Here is a 16572-nt window from a genome sequence, read left to right as displayed (position 1 = left end):
TCGCTTCTGAAGGCTACTAATGGGGGCTCAGGGAACACTTCCTTCATTCTATCAGACGTGTGAAGAGTGTGTAGGTGTCTGCGGATGATACGGCCGATGTTCGGTAGTGCGCGCGAAAACGTTATCACGGGCAGAATCCTCGTATTACGTTCCGGGTATTTCTTTTCGCGTAGAAGGTCCTCTCTCTTTTTATTGTTAACCTTTATTAATTCGGTCTCTACAAACTCTCCGTCATATCCACGGTTTACGAGCTGTTCTTTCACCGCCTGTCTGTGCTTCCGGTAGGCAACCTCCTCTGAACAAATTATTTTCGCACGCACACCCAGACCATATGGTATCGCTTTTTTGTAGAATCCGGTTTGGAAGAATCCCTGTGTAGGTACAGATGTTTATAAGTAGGTTTAGTATATAGGTCGGTTTGAAGGCGCCCGTTTTGTATTGATGTCACCGTGACCAGAAACTCGAGTTTTTACGAAGAACAGCTGAGCTCGAGTTTAATGCGAGGGTTGGTTTCATTTCCATGTGTATGGAAAGTTTTAAGTGTCTCGATACCATGCGTCCATAAGCCCCACACATCATCCTCAAACTGGAAGTATATATATATATATATATATATATATATATATATATATATATATATATTCGTGATCAAAGCAAGACTTGTATTGCAGTTATGATTGTTTCATACAGAAATTCTTATTTTAGTATTCGGATGGGAACGGTTTAACAACAAGCTGTATATCTACTAATTATAGTTCATCGAATATCGAGATTTTGAACAAGTGCGTGGATAAATGGCTTTGTTTGCCTGATCAATCTAATAAGTATTGCTTGAAAACCATAGCGTCCAGTAGTTATTTTTTGAGATTTTTTCAAGTAGTGAGTTGTCTGGGAAAATGTGTGTGTACATGTAGTGACAAACTAATGGGTATAAATGTAGTGATTCACCCGGTGTTTTTTTTCAGAGGCGTGTATGTAGTGAGTAACATGGTAAAACATAAGTTTGTTAAAAAATACATTAAATTCAAATACTAAAATCATCGTTCAGTAAAACAGCCCATTTGACATAATATTTCCAAATATTAAATCGCTGGCATAGCTAGATCTAGTGGTAGTGGGTTTCCGATAGAAAATGTAGTGTAGTGACTTGGCACCATTTGCACGTATGTGTGTGTGTATGTGTGTGTGCCAGACCAAATCCTTAAACTAACAACTCTTTGAAACTAAGGCCTCTCTGACATGTTTTCCGAGTTGTAATGTATGTTTCAACTTTATAATCAAATGCTGATAGCGTTACATATAATTTAACATAAGACACATCGAGGCATACACAATCAAGGTTCAAAACACAAAACAGCGCACTCAAATATTGTTGCACTTTAATACTGTATTGTGTATATCATGCCAATCGCCTAATATAATGACTGTGAAGACAAATTGAACACATTCCGCAAAGTCTAAGAACAAAATAAAGTTATTTGGAATATGTTTTTTTTTATAAATTGTCTAATATTGGCTTTGGTCGATCTGGCTCCGATTGTAATCTTTGACTATTTCTTCAAGTACTCACATGGGGATTAAAATTGCGAAATTGCAGCAGATCGAAGTTATTAAAATCGAACAGCGACATCACAAACTTATCCAGAACACTTGCTTGAATTTTTAATTTAGTATTAAGTTTAAACCTATTTATTTAAGCTCGATTGCATCGAAAGCCTAAGGCTTATATAAACGCTCTCGAGTCCGTTTCCTTGGCCTAGAACCAGAACTTTGTGTCTTTGAGGGAGATCGAAAGAACGCTCCCACGGTGGGGATCGAACCCGTGATCTCCCGGTCGCTAGGCGAACACCGTATCCATTACACCACGGCGACCTTAGCCGTATCATGTGTCTTTGATAAACTGTGTTAAATTTAGAATTTAAGAAGGAACAGTGATATGCAGACGTTGTATTCTTACCGTCAAAACATGTCTTATTACAAAGAAGACCATACTTCTGCTAGAATACAGGTAAGAGATGTGGAACTTAACTTAGTCACATGTGTAATGTTTTAAACATGTTTAGACGAAATATTGCATGTTCTCGTTAACGAGAGCATAATGTACACGCTTACATATTGATGAGAATAATATCTAGAATTATTTAGGTATAGCTGAATATTATAATTAAGTTATAATGTATCCGGGTTCACATGCATTGGAATAATAAACAGAAATGCATGGTTGGTGCCGAGATTGCGAAAGTTCATCCGGTGAGACTTAGAAATTTTTTGGGCCGAACCGGATAAACTTTCTCCATCTCGGCACCATTCATGTATTCGATTAATCCTGCTTCACGTAAGCTAATGCCGTTAACACAGTTTATTAAAGACACTTGATACGGCTAATTAGTCGGGCCTCCAACAGCATTCTTGACGACCGAATAACTACCGATTGTGTCACGTAAAAAATACTTTCCAATTGCAAATATGAGACGAAATGAAAAACGAATCGATAATGGGATACTTTTCTTATTAGAAAAAAATGAAAAAAACAAGAAACAGCAAAACACAAACTCAATTTTATTGACCTCAGTGACAACTTTAATCCAATGTTTATTACAATAAATTTACAGCGATATGCATTCCCATTTCTTTTCTTCAATCCCTTGATGGAAATCCATGTTCTTGTCTTCCATCCCTTTATCGAAATGTATTTTTAACTACACTATTTTGGAAGCGTTTGAATCGAATGTTAACCACTATAAGACTCTGAGTCTGGCCCAAAACACGATTTACGAAATCGTAATCCTGAAGGAGCGAGCTATTTTATTCCTAAAAAGGCTATCGAACTTAACAATTATGCAGCACAAACTAACCAACCGGATAACATAATGTATTCGTTCGATGCTTTATTTTGTTTTATTACTGTTAAAAACCACCACGTCAAAATTGTCCCTCAAATCCAGAAAGTCTTGCATAAACTAGTATGTTTCATCAGAGAAATGACGTCACACTAGGTACGTCATAAATTGCGAAATCAAGTAAATGAAAATAAATAATAAAGAAAGCTGGTTTGGTAATATATTCAAAAAGAAACACAATATGAGCAATTAAACAACAAAAACATTCACGATGCGTTCCCATAAATTTCAAAGGATATGACCAGGTTTTCGTATGTTTAAAATGTTTGGCATTCATTATTAATGTGTAGATTCTATGTAGGATATATTAACAGTTCATTGAACTCCGGTAATACAAAGTCAATCTGACTAACCGGGGGGGGGGGGGGTAACTTTCTATATAGGGGTGTGCCGATTTTATGGGGTGTGTTTTTCGACTAAAATTATAAATATGGGTATGATTTTGAGCATCTAAGTATATATATATATATATGGGTATTGAAATCAGAAATTTGCTTGTATATAAATGCATATAGATTTGAAAGTATCAGTATCAAAATGGGTATGATAAATGTCATTCTTGTATATAAATGGGTATCAAAAAGTAAAATTCCGTAGCGGGAACGATATAATAGCAAATGCAATAAGTATACTGTATTGATATGAAAGAAATTAAAACTCTAGTATGAAATGTTTCCATTATCAAATTCTAGTCTAAAATTTGGGAAGTTACCCCCCCCCCCCCCCGGGGCGAGACAACAATAATGCGTAAGTATTGGTACTGTTGGAGACATAATATTCAAGGTATTCCTTGCCCCAAGCAAATGCTTGTTGAAAGCAGTTGAAGACTGTTTAAGTCAACACAAGATAAGTAAACATGATACACTAATCTCACACAGATTTATTTACACCAGTTACTAAATGTATCGATTATTCTGATTAGAAAATCGCAATGCCTTTAATAACGTTTAAAGTATATAAAGTATATAAATTATATTAAGTATATAAAGTTTATAGTATATAAATATTACATGGCTGACAGGGTGACAGTAAATTTGTCAACTTGATAATATACTGTCAACCAATGCGAAGCCGAGGTTATCAGTATTTTCCGAAAGTTGATAAATTTACTGTCTTACATGTCAGACATGTAATATTTATTTTATTATACCGAACAAACTTTTCAAACATGAACAATTTATAAGAACCATGAAAAATTTTAATATTCAATAATTGTATTTAAATACAGCAATGAATAACCATTTATATTTTGAAAACAAAAATAAAAGTACATTTGTTAACACAGTCAATTTCTTATCACATGATTACGCAATTTATGACGTTGTAAACAGACGACACAATGGCATGCAATATTGCAAGCAAACGCTTTTCAACGATAAGCGAGAAGGATTTGAAGGTTAACATAGTCAATTTCTTGTCACTTGTTCAGTATAATACAATTAATATTACATGTCTGACAGGGGTCACCCTTGTTCATAGTAAAAATGTTAACACATTATTTAAAACTGTTATAGGGAAACGATGTAAATGTAAAGGGTCAATATTGGACCCCGAAACAGCCTTACCATCTCAATGTCAAAATAAGGTAAATATATGTGATTGATATTGTTCGATTGTTTAATGCACGTAAACAGAAATAGATACAAGTATTAGCTAAATCCCCTCATCGGAATATATATCTTATAGTACAAGGCTACAACAAGCGGCCATCTCCAAGCCTGTGTTTGAGATGTCGTGGAAGAGCTTGTGTATGCTCTTTTACTGCTTATAGTCAAGTTTATCTCCCCACCCGCCGATGCAATCATCTGTATACCAGCGTTAACTTCTACAGGCATAAGTAATGACTCCGTAAAATTGACATGACGCCTTATCAGTGATCGCTCTGCCCACTTAATCACGTGGCTCAGCGGGAAGAAAACCTAGACAATCTAACACCAAAATGGCTTCTTTGCCTATAGACTGCATATAGATTTACGCGATATTCCGGATGATTTTATGGACTTGTTTAACACCATATTACATTTGTTAAGGGGTTGATGCCATTTAGTTATTCTGCAAATGCACAAAAATATACGATTAAAGAGAGCATCAGCTATTTATAACGGGTAAATCGGTATATAAACACGCTCTCAAACGCTTGCGCGCTTACCGAAATCGAAGCCGTTATTACGTGTAATGGTGGTATTTGCAATAAATTAACACTTCACCGGTATTTACCCGTGTTATTAGCGCTTTATAACTGGGAATTCGGTGAAGTTTTACGCGCTTTCTGATGCCGGGTTGGTACCTCAATCCCACATGTTATTGCGTATAAAAGTGATATTAATCATATTAAACATTGCTTATGGGACATTTATCAATCACTATAATTTAAAGCGCAAAAACAACACAGTAAGTTTGGACATTGTCTGATATAAAATTAGCGTTGTACGAAATGGAATACGGTCAGGCTATTATAAATTAATAAGGCTACCAATATCAGACGCTCGCGCAGATACCGACTTCCCCGAAGTTACCGCATTTATTGGTTGACTAATATCAGTAATAATAACTCTTTTACAATAACATTTATCGATACGTCTTTATTAAAATAATAACAAAATGGTTTTTACTTGTTTCTGACACACACAGAAACACGATTTTTAACGGGGATTTCGTAAAGTTACACGAATTGGGTATCAAAATTCTCAATTATTTTACATATATGTTATTGCATATATGACATTTCAAGTTTGTGAAATAAATCAATGTTCTATAAAGGGGATCTCGGTAATTCTTGAAGCTTCCACTCGCTCTTGTCATGACCGCATTGCCGCGTTGGAAATGGTATAAATTTAATTCATCTAACTTATCTTTCTAGATACCAAATGTCAGAGTTGCATTAACCCTTTTTACACCGTTTTTGCCATATTTCATTTCCGTTTTTTAATCCGAACAAAATAAACGAAACTCGTTTAATAATTGAGATCTAGGCATTCGAGCTCCTAGTGTGGATTGAAAGCGTTTATTGGTGACACCACATGAATGCAAATGTGTAGATACCGTTTATAAGATAATATATCACATGTCACCTTCAAATAACATGTATGATGTCAATTAAGTGCATTACTATCAGAGTAATAAAACACAGCATGAATTAGGCTTCATGCTGGGTTTTATTTCTCTTTAAGTAATGCAGATAAACCTCGCTTCTGACCTAGTAACTGATAAAACTATTTAAAAAAAGTGAAATATTATGTGATAATCAGATCGATAACATAAACTATTTAAATCTGCTAGTATATCCGATAAAAATATATTATAATTGTCTTTGACAGTGTTGACGTTCAGTTGTTCGTGGTGACGACCGCATGTATTTATACATCTCTTACACTTCTCAAGATCTCTTTTCGGCTTTGGAAACGATATAAATTAAATGTCACCAACTAATCTTTCAGGATATCGATTGTCCGAGTTACATAATCCCCATTGACACCTTTTAACCATTTTTAATCGCCTTTTTAAAGAGGAAAACAAAAGAAACTCGTTGGAATAAAAGTGAACCTAAACACGTAGCTTGTCTAGAAAATGGCGGACAGGTCGTTGCTAACGAGTGCGCCCGATTAATCGATCGCTGATTGGTAGATCAATTCTAGTGGGCGGAGCGATCATAGATAAGGCGTCATGTCAATTGCGACCCCATTCTCTTGTGACAGTCACGGTTTTTGAGCCGCTCAGATAGAACGTCTGAGGTGTATCTGTACAGCTGCAGAAACTTTGTTCATCTACTGATGTTTGCTTAGTTTCAACAGGGACCTATACAAACAAAGGGATGAGACACTCACTGAACCGAAGAACAAGCTATCGCGTTGTTACGCAAAAGGGAACGAGACTTGTGACCCAACGAGACTTCGCGCTTCGAGGCAAATTTTAACAGCCGCCATTTTGACAAAGCGAGACCGTGACAAAGCAATCGAGAAATAATAAGAGTACAAATTAACCAAGTGTTGCCAACACAGAAGTATTCATTGCAAAGGTTTGTTGAGTTTGATACATCTTATTGTTTCATTTGTTTTCGACTATGCTTTGTATTTACTTATAAAACAACGGTGGGTATTTTCACTAAATCATGCGTATCATTGTTTACACTTCCATAATCCGAAAAACGTGTGTCGTGGCTTTTTTCAAAAGGCTTGGTCAAATAAAGCTCTATACTATTGATTTTGGTATTCTTACAAACGTTACATTTCAACGCATTGTGTGATGCTAATTTTATTTGTATTGTTAGCAAATTCATGATTTTAAATGAGCACAAAGGCAATACAATTTAAGTCATTTTTTAAATTTTTACCACTATCAGTTTCATCAACATATGTCGTGGCTCTTTTTGAAAGGCTCAGTCAATACTAGCCCTATATTAATCTTATGGGTATCTTTACAAAAATTACATTTTAACGCATTGAGTGATGCTAATTTTATTTGTATTATTTGCAAATTCATGATTTTGAATGAGCACAAGGGCAATACAATTTTAGTCATTTTTTTATATTTTACCACTTTCAGTTTCATCAACATATGCCGTGGCTATTTTTGAAAGGCTCAGTCAATACTAGCCCTATATTAATCTTATGGGTATCTTTACAAACATTACATTTCAACGCATTGAGTGATGCTAATTTTATTTGTATTATTTGCAGAGGCATAATTTTGTATTAGCTCAAATATTATACAACTTTAGTCTTTTTTTATTTTGTAATCACTATCAGTTTGATCAACATATGTCGTGGCTCTTTTCGAAAGGCTCAGTCAATACTAGCCCTATATTAATCTTATTGGTATCTTTACAAACATTACAATTCAACGCATTGAGTGATGCTAATTTTATTTGTATTATTTGCAAATTCATGATTTTGAATGAGCACAAAAGCAATACAATTTTAGTCATTTTTTTATTTTTTTACTACTATCAGTTTCATCAACATATGTCGTGGCTCTTTTTTGAAAGGCTCAGTCAATACTAGCCCTATATATATCATGTTGGTGTCTTTACAAACGTTGCATTTCAATGCATTGTGTGGTGCAAATTTAATTTGCATTATTTGCAAAGGCATAATTTTGTGTTAGCTCAAAGATAATACCATTTTAGTCATTTTTTTATTTTGTAATCACTATCAGTTTGATCAACATATGTCGTGGCTCTTTTCGAAAGGCTCAGTCAATACTAGCCCTATATTAATCTTATGGGTATCTTTACAAACATTACATTTCAAGGCATTGTGTGATGCTAATTTTATTTGTATTATTTGCAAAGGCATAATTTTGTATTAGCTCCAAGATGATACAATTTCAGTTATTTTTTAATTTTTTTAGTTAAACGTGTTATCAACATATGTTGAGGCTTTTTTCAATAGACTCCGTCAATAGTAGCACTATTTTGATCATGTTGGTATTTTTGCAAATGTTACACTTCAATAAATTGTGTGGTGCACATTTTATTTACATGAATTGCAAAGGCATAATTTTGTATTAGCTCAGAGATTATACAATTTTAGGCATTTTTTTTAACCAGTCTCGGTTTTGAATGTGTATGTCAATGCTCTTTTCAAAAGGCTCGGTCAATAATTGACCTATGATAATCATGTTGGTATCTTTAGATATGTGACACTTCAATGCATTGTGTGTTTCACATTTAATTTGCATTATTTACTAACTCATAACTTTGTATAAGCTAAAGGACAATATAACTTTAGTCATTTTTTAATTGTTAGACCGCTTTCAGTTTTGTATACATATGTCATTGCTTTTTGCGTAAGGGCCAAGGCTCTGTAAATACTAGCCCTATATTATTCATGTTGGTATCGTAACCCTTTCAGCGCTGGAATCAAACTTTAAAGGCCTTTGCAAACTGTTTGGACCCAGATGAGACGCCACAGAACGTGGCGTCTCATCAGGATTCAAACTGTTTGCTATTCTGAAAGTATTCTGTGAAAAAAATCTAAGAAAATGCTAATTTTAGAAATTCAGCAGACAACACTTTAGCAGACGACAAATTTCCCAGCATGCTAAGGATTAGCAAATTGTACACTTCAGTGCATTGTGTGGTGTACATTTAATTTGCATTATTTGCAAAGTTCTTGATTTGTATAAGCTCAATGATGATACAATATTAGTCCTTAATCAATTATTTAAAACAAACAATTGAGATTAACATTTGTCTCCGCTTTTTCTTAGGGATTGATCAATACAAGCTCTATTATTGTTTGTGTTTGTACCAATGTTACATTTCAATGAAATGTATGGTGCATATTTTAAATGCATTTTTTGAAAAAAAAAAATTGATGTCTGCATAGGAAATCCTGAGGTGGAATTTTCAATGATATTTGCTAAGAAGAGATTTCATTTCAACAAAATATGTCATAAAAGTGGAAAGTGTCGTTCCTTATAAGCCTGTGCGGACTGCACAGGCTAATCTGGGACGACACTTTACGCACATGCATTATGCCAAGTTTTCTCAAAACACGAGACATATAATCGTTCTCATTCACAGAATGTTTGGCCAATTTTTTTTTAAATATAAATTTAATAACTATTATTCTAGAAAAAAAATTGAAAAATTTCAAAGGTCATATTTCTTTATCATTGGAGAAAACATTTATTCTGAGATATTTTCAAGAGTTTGTTTCCACATTGTTAATGCTTCTATTAAGAATTTCTGAAATGTGTAGATAATTGTTATTCAATTAATGCAAAAAATCGGAATTCTTACATAAATATTTCAATTAATTTTATTGATATGTTGATACAACTAAGTACATTTTTATGTCCATCTGTCTGGTCGTCTGAAATTCCGTCACACTTTGCGTTTAGGTTTTGCGTTAACGTTTCGAAAAATGTGGAAAAAGGTGGCATAGTCTATAAGTCTTCCTATGGTGGCAAGCCATGTTTTCAATAAATGATGGTGACTGTGTAAACATTTTATTAACTGATTTTTAGAATATGTTTTGTTTTATGCTTTTAGAATGCCTAGAAAACGCAAAAGAGGATCCCTTACGGTGAAACGCAAGTACCACTACATAACATCTGAACAGCCAAAGGAAGAAAACCATGTTGCCAGTGAACCCCTGGTGAACATTAAAGCTACAACATATTCTTCTACCCAGTCAGAAAGTGAAAATGTGCAGTTCACAAGTGATCATAGTTATGCTATTGATGAAGACTCCACATATGAGCTTGACTCCTTCCAGGAGACAAACAATGATAAGCCTGAAGCTGATGTGATGGAATGTAGTTCAGGGCTTCTAGAAATGGAGGTGGAGACGACAACCTTCTCAGACTTTGCTGTGGAACTTAAACTGCAAAATTTTTCATCTCAGTTCGTTGTAAAGGAATTAGAGCATTCAATTCAAATGTTACAGTTGTACGCAAATGACAGTCTGACAGCAATCAAGTTATCGGTTGAAATTAAGAGTGATTTTACGTGCTCTGTCTATGTGCATCGGAAATGCATTCCGAGATCTCACCAAATATGGACTGGACTGCCACAACATATCAATCGCATTGCTTATGTTCTGGTGTTATAGGAAAGACTGTTAAAATTTGATGTCTGCATAGGAAATCCTGAGGTGGAATTTTCAATTATTTTTTTTTCGCATAGATAGTCGATGTAGGGATATAGATAAATGAAATTAACTAGTTTATATAGATGGAGTTATTAATTTTACTTATAGATTTCTCTCTAAATAAAATGATTGTACTTTATATACTCTAAGGAACCATATCGCTATACATAAACTATAGTTTTGCTTAAGTATAGGTTGTCAACACAGGGATTTTACTTATACTTAACTACAATTAAGTGAAGCATAGGTAGAGGTATATCATACAGCTTTTACATTGTCAGTATTACTCAATTCTATATTTCAAAAAAAAAAAATACGAATGAAAAAACAATGCAAGTATATACTTTATGCAGTTATATGTGTCCTAATTTTATATTAATGTATGTAATTCTTGTTTAAAAAAAGTCATTTAATAATTATATTTTTCACTTATGAACTTTGGTACAGACAGGTCACTATGTATTAACAATATTAACATTCTCACGAAAACATGTTTATTCCTTATATTGTAAAAGGAACTTTTTTCGAAGTGATGCATGATTTGTATTTACTTCAAAAGCATGCTGTTATTGTAAATATAATGTAAATGACGATTAGCTTAACATGCTTAAGTCAGAATAAACTTTTATGTTCTATTAACTGCATTTAAATCTGTGTCCATAATTGTGTTAAAACCATTCTACAACACGTTTTATATTCATTTCTTTGAAAATAATTAAAGGAATAAAACACTAAACTCCTTTGTACACACTATTTAGTAGTAACTGTAAATGCCTGATTCAATTGTCTCATCATTATTACACCGTATCATGTGTCCACTGTTTTGGATATCTTACTTGCATGTGCGAGGATTTGATTTATTAATGTTGTTTTATATATTGATTGTTCGAGATATATATGATAATAAAACGAATAAAACATGAGTATATATATATATATATATATATATATATATATATATATATATATATATATATACCAATACATAGTGCCAGTTACGCGGTCTCTGTAGTTTTCAGACTGTACTTACGAGGTCAATATAAAAAACGGGGTCTATATACAACCCCGCAATCTAGGCTCCTTTAATTACTATGAGGGGGGTGTAGGGGAGGTAATGCAATCAAATCTCACAATAAGGTCTTAAATCGAAAACCACAATCAGGTCTGAAATTGAAATTGTATATACCTCGCAAATAAGTTCGCTATATATTTCCTTGTATAAGACGTTAAATAAATGACGTATTTATATACAATAATAATAGTAGGTACCCCTATATACCTTAATTCGTGTTTATATCGGATAAAAAAGGGTATGGAGATACATGTATTTAAAGTGGGAACCCCATAACCTATTTCTAAATCAGAGACCCCGTAACTGGCCATATGTGTGAATATATATATATATATATATATATATATATATATATATATATAGAACTACTAAAACACGAAAACCTTTCTTGTTTTTTGTTTGGTTTGTACGCAAAATGCAGAACTAAAAAAATGCATCCAATATTTATTACCTCGTAAATTCTGTTGATGTTTTTTTATGACATGACCTCGAAATCCTGATACACTTTTATACTCCGCACCACAAACAGGACAAATATAGCACAGCTCTTTCGTGCTTGCTTGCGATTTATTGTTTGCCTCATCATCAGTATAATCACCTTATACCAAATCTAAATCTATGTCGTCATCCCATGAAAGGAAATCTTTATGTTTAGAAGACATTTTCAGTAAATTCCATGAATTCCGACGTTCACTATGACTTAAGGGAGTCCAAATGAATATTAAAATGACATTCGAAAATTTGCTGCGTCGGAGGTTAAAAGAACAATTATACATTTTGAGTTGTTTGCACTTAACATGTCTTGATAATGTTGCTATTTTAAACAAAACATGGTAACATTTTAATTCTATTAAAAGACCGGTCTTTTGTACATGCACATACGTGCGATAAACAACGGCAATTTAACCCTGGCGAAACAACCGGCAATTAATATTCATCAAAGAGTCCGATAATTGGGTGCCCGTTTGACATACTGCGTAATAATAAGATTAATTAATGATTGATTTTGAGATCAACAACACAACAATTAAACGAATAGGTACTTGTTTATTTAACATAATATAATTTGAATCCGAAAAAACGTAACGCGTTAAATAAGCGAAATCCCTCGCAATCGATATCGTGTAGCCGCATTATCGCTACACAGGGACCAATCGATCGAGATTATCAAATCTCGCGCACCGGTTTATTATCGCTACACCGGGACCAATCGATCGAGATTAAAGTATAGGTCCCTGATCTCGCGCACCGGTTTATTTTGCGTGCTGTAACGGGATATCGCGAGGTTGCTAATCCCTTTGTTTGTATAGGTCCCTGTAAAGGAATTAGAGCATTCAATTCAAATGTTACAGTTGTACGCAAATGACAGTCTGACAGCAATCAATTCATCGGTTGAAATTAAGAGTGATTTTACGTGCTCTGTCTATGTGCATCGGAAATGTTTGTATAGGTCCCTGGTTTCAACGATTGCCTTTCCATTAATGGGTATTTTACCTCTGTAAATGTAGCCTGTTTGAATTTCCGAAGCATTTCATGTTAGTCTCGAAAGTTATTGCGGACGTTATATCCATGTTTGTATGCCGGATTATAAGAATTGTAAGCCGGGTTATAAGTTCTCCGCTTTTAAAGCTGCATTCTTCTGAATTCCCCCAGCGGTAGCCCACTAAAAATCTTCTTCCGTCAGTCTTCCAAACCTCTATGCCATATAAATGCAAAATTCCTCTCAATGTTTGTATTTTTTGTAAGGGAGCGTTTCCAATAAACTTAAAAGGCACTCCATCTAACATCCCTACGACATTGTTGTCAGTAAAATAGTCAGTATTTATGTCATCGTGAGGAATAAAGTACGGCTAATTTCCCATGTTGACTTCTTTACTGTTGAACAGTCGAAATAATTGCGCAGTAGCGAAACGGGATCACTCCGTTACCCAACCACCATGGTCAGCGTAATCATAAAATCAACCATAGCCTATTCTGCAAATATGTTTGCTGGAGCTACTGTAATCCATGGGCTTGCTTAGAACAAACAGTTTAGCCGTTAAAATTTACACCCACAGTAACAAGTATTAGTTTTTTTCTATGAACTTCAAGCAGACAGCTACAGCTTGTTCACAGCCCGATGAATGCAAGCACAATACAATATGAACACATAATTAAAGCAAGTCCTGTGTTGATCTACAATAAATCTATCTACTGAGTACGGTAGGAATCAAAGCGCACGTAGCACCGCAAATGGGTGTTAACCCAACTTCAGTCCCAAAAAACCAAAGAGCGACCACAGTGTGTTTAAATAGGACATACAGTCAGTATGCTTTCCACTTGAACATCCTCGTTTATTTTCTGTTATAACATTGTAATCGTAGTCATCGACATCATCATTCATCATCGTCTTCATCATATTGCTAAATAATCACAAGCAAAAGCATCATCATCATTATTAAAATCATCATCAAATTCAACATCTTTGATTTTAAATTAGAAATATCATGATAATGTTGATGTCGGTTAGGATTAATTTGACGATACTATCTTGATGACGACGATGATGCCCACTGAATTAACTTTGATGGTGGTGGTGGTAGCGGTGATAATGATGATTCGGAGGAAGATATAGGGTGAAGGATCAAGATAATCATCATCAACGTCATACTTAACAAAAGAATAATCAGAAGCATTTTGTCTCATCAACCGATTATCAATAGTGTTATCATCGGTAAGTACCCATTCGTTTTTATAAAAACATATTAAGAGTGCTCAATTCTAGTTACTGAAGTATTTTTTAAATAGTGTGATTCAGACTCTCAAAATGCTGAAGTATACATCGTGTATTAAATGGCGATAATAGTAATAATAAGCTAATAATATGGTGGCGGATAAGACATCAAATCCAACAACATGTATGTTTTGACAGAGCATTTTCAGTACAAAAAGATGTTAACACATTTGCCAGACCAATTAATAAGAAGATATTTAGGTACAAACGAATATGCCAACAATGTAAACGAGGGATCTTGGACTGTGTAACTCAGTAAAAGGTAACGTTACGCGTCTCGCGTCAAAAACGACTTCTACGGAGTATGTTTTTATACGTAGTGTCCTTATTCATGATTATTTCGCAAACTGAATATACATCTTGAAAATTCAAAGATCTACTAAAGTCGTTTTCTGTTTTGTGCCAATAAAGAGCTGAATTAAGTCGTTGAAATTTGACAGCATTTCTTTACAATCTTTTCGATTTCAGTTGAATGCTTGTACGTTCAAATACGAAACATATCATACACAGAATTGAGTTATTATACTATTAAGTTCCAGTTTATACAATTGTATATCGGTACGTTATGGATTGAATGAAGTCGAACTATTGCCTGTTATACCTAAACTATTGATTTAAATGTTGGGTCCATGTAGAAATCTCGCGAATCTCTTATTTATACTAGGATAATGACGTGAACGTTGTAATATTGAATAAACTCGAAAGCTATCTGAAGAAGGTTTACCATTGTATTAGCAGTGAAACTAACGTAAAGCTTCATCATCATCATCATCATCATCATCATCATCATCATCATCATCATCATCATCATCATCATCATCATCATCATCATCATCAATCATCATCATCATCATCATCATCATCATCATCATCATCATCATCATCATCATCATCATCATCATAATCATCAGCAATAGCAGCATCATCAACAACATTATCATTATCATCATCATCATCATCATCACCATCATTATTATAATAATCATCATCACCACCATCATCAGCAGCGGCAGCAGTAGCAACATCAGCAGCAGCAGCAGCAGCAGCAGCAGCAACAACATTGTCATCATTTATATCTTCTTCAGCATAAGGTTTATAAGTATATTAAGTAATGCGTTAAACATCTGTACTAATGAGAATTGCGCTTATACTGCGTTTTTTTCGGCGTAAGCTGTATTAAGCCAGCTTTTCACCCTGACTTGACCTTTGTAAGTGTCCAATAATACTCAAATAAAATTTCCCGCGGCTAGGTACGAATGAATACACTTCATTTATTCCATTGGCTGATTTGAGTATAACACCAGAACATTGGAAACATATCAGCGTCTTTGTAACACTGTTTTACTGCATGAAACAATTTTATCTCTAATGAAAAGGCTCAATAGATAGAACAGTTTTACAATCAATTTTCGACATAAATACAGTTTGTGCGTTCACCTTTTATTTTCAGAGAATTAACAGCGCAAAAGCGTTTATACTAAAGGCTATGTTGTCATATTTAGTACTTACTTGCATTGCATTTAAACCCGCGAGGTTTCGGGTCATTACGCGGCCATTTGTGAAAGTCAGAGTTTATATACAGTTCATCACCGGAGTTCGCAGAAGGGGTTGCGATCATTGTGTTACACCGGTCTTACTGACAATAACGTAGTGACTGTAATGCATTGCATTCCAATCCGCAAGGTATCAATGTCAGTTTGCGGTCAGTTGCAGAAATCTTTATATAAACGCCGTCTCGTAAACTTTGTGCACTTGAAGTCTGTTTTGATCAGAGAGATACTAAATAAAGATATTCGGCGATATTATTGTGGTATGTCAATCATCGATTTTTCGGCGTCAGCTGTATACGCCAGCTTTTCACCTTAGCCTGACCTTTGTTAGCGTCCAATAGAACTCAAATAAAACTTCCCGCGGCCAAGTACAGATGAATACACTTCATTGACTGCATTGGCTGATTTGATAATACCACTAGAACATTGGAAACATGTCCGCGTCTTTGTAACACTGTTTTACTGCGTGTTCAGCATGAAACAGTTTTATCTCTAATAAAAAGGCTTTATAGATAGAACAGTTTTACACTCAATCTCGACATCAATACAGTTTGTGCGTACATCTTTTATTTTCAGAGGATTTTCAGCGCGAGAACGTTGTGTACTTAAAGGCCATGTTCTCATATTTAGTACTGACTTCCATATTCCTGTCAACATGTTATATGTAAAAGTATAAAGA

Source organism: Dreissena polymorpha, chromosome 14 (genome assembly GCF_020536995.1).
Source record: "Dreissena polymorpha isolate Duluth1 chromosome 14, UMN_Dpol_1.0, whole genome shotgun sequence".
NCBI lineage: Eukaryota > Metazoa > Mollusca > Bivalvia > Myida > Dreissenidae > Dreissena > Dreissena polymorpha.
The sequence above is the reverse complement of the archived record's forward strand: the minus strand, read 5'-3'. Positions refer to the sequence as shown.